Source organism: Arachis stenosperma, chromosome 6 (genome assembly GCF_014773155.1).
Source record: "Arachis stenosperma cultivar V10309 chromosome 6, arast.V10309.gnm1.PFL2, whole genome shotgun sequence".
Taxonomy (NCBI): Eukaryota; Viridiplantae; Streptophyta; class Magnoliopsida; order Fabales; family Fabaceae; genus Arachis; species Arachis stenosperma.
This window is the reverse complement of record NC_080382.1, coordinates 89,339,109-89,340,670: the sequence shown is the minus strand read 5'-3', so window position 1 is coordinate 89,340,670 and position 1,562 is coordinate 89,339,109. Positions and strand designations below refer to the sequence as shown.

The window sequence follows — 1,562 nt, the reverse complement described above, 5'->3', positions numbered from 1 at the left end:
GTTCCCTTCTTTTTCATATGAGTAGGAGCAAGGACAAGAATATTCTTGTTGAAGCAGATCCTGAACCTGAAAGGACTCTGAAGAGGAAACTAAGAGAAGCTAAATTACAACAATCCAGAGACAACCTTACAGAAATTTTCGAAAAGAAAGAGGAGATGGCAGCCGAAAATAATAATGTAAGAAGGATGCTTGGTGACTATACTACACCCACTTCCAAGTTTGATGGAAGAAGCATCTCAATCCCTGCCATTGGAGCAAATAATTTTGAGCTGAAACCTCAACTAGTTGCTCTAATGCAACAGAACTGCAAGTTCCATGGACTTCCATCAGAAGATCCCTATCAGTTTTTAACTGAATTCTTGCAGATTTGTGAGACTGTTAAGACTAATGGAGTAGATCCTGAAGTCTACAGGCTCATGCTTTTCCCTTTTGCTGTAAGAGACAAAGCTAGAACATGGTTGGACTCACAACCCAAAGATAGCATGGACTCTTGGGATAAGCTAGTCACGACCTTCTTGGCTAAGTTCTTTCCTCCTCAAAAGCTGAGCAAGCTTAGAGTGGATGTTCAGACCTTCAAACAAAAAGATGGTGAATCCCTCTATGAAGCTTGGGAAAGATACAAACAGATGACCAAAAGGTGTCCTTCTGACATGCTTTCAGAGTGGACCATTTTAGATATATTCTATTATGGTCTATCTGAGTTCTCTAAGATCTCACTGGACCATTTTGTAGGTGGATCCATTCACCTAAAGAAAACACCTGCAGAAGCTCATGAACTCATTGACATGGTTGCAAATAACTAATTCATGTACACTTCTGAGAGGAATTCTGTGAGTAATGGGATAACTCAGAGGAAGGGAGTTCTTGAAATTGATGCTTTGAATGCCATATTGGCTCAGAACAAAATGTTGACTCAGCAAGTCAACATGATTTCTCAAAGTCTGAATGGATGGCAAAATGCATCCAACAGTACTAAAGAGGCATCTTCTGAAGAAGAAGCTTATGATCCTGAGAACCTTGCAATGGCAGAGGTGAATTACATAGGTGAACCCTATGAGAACACTTATAATTCTTCATGGAGAAATCATCAAAACTTCTCATGGAAGGATCAACAAAAGCCCCAACAATGCTTTAATAATGGTGGAAGAAATAGGCTTAGAAATAACAAGCCTTTTCCATCATCTTCTCAGCAATAGACATAGCAGTCTGAACAGAGCTCCTCGAGCTTAGCAAACATAGTCTCTGATCTGTCTAAATCTACTTTAAGTTTCATGAGTGAAACAAGGTCATCCATCAGAAATCTGGAGGCACAAGTGGGCCAGCTGAGTAAGAAAATCACTGAAACTCCTCCTAGTACTCTCCCAAGCAATATTGAAGAGAATCCAAAAAGAGAGTGCAAGGCCATTGACATAATCAAAATGGCCGAACCTACAGAGGAAGGGGAGGACGTGAATCCCAATGAGGAAGACCTCATGGGACGTCTCCCAGACAAGAAGGAGTTCCTTATTGAGGATCTAAAGGAATCTGAGGCTCATATAGAGACCATAGAGATCCCTTTAAAC

The 1,562-nt window shown here is 40.7% G+C and overlaps 1 non-coding gene across 1 annotated transcript; it reads right to left on the bottom strand.

Moving 5' to 3' along the window:
* Nucleotides 1–548: 548 nt before the first annotated feature.
* On the bottom strand, nt 549–656 carry LOC130938500 (small nucleolar RNA R71). Its single transcript, XR_009069663.1, has one exon. It is a non-coding gene; the product is annotated as a small nucleolar RNA R71 (small nucleolar RNA).
* Between the last annotated feature and the right edge of the window lie 906 nt (nt 657–1,562).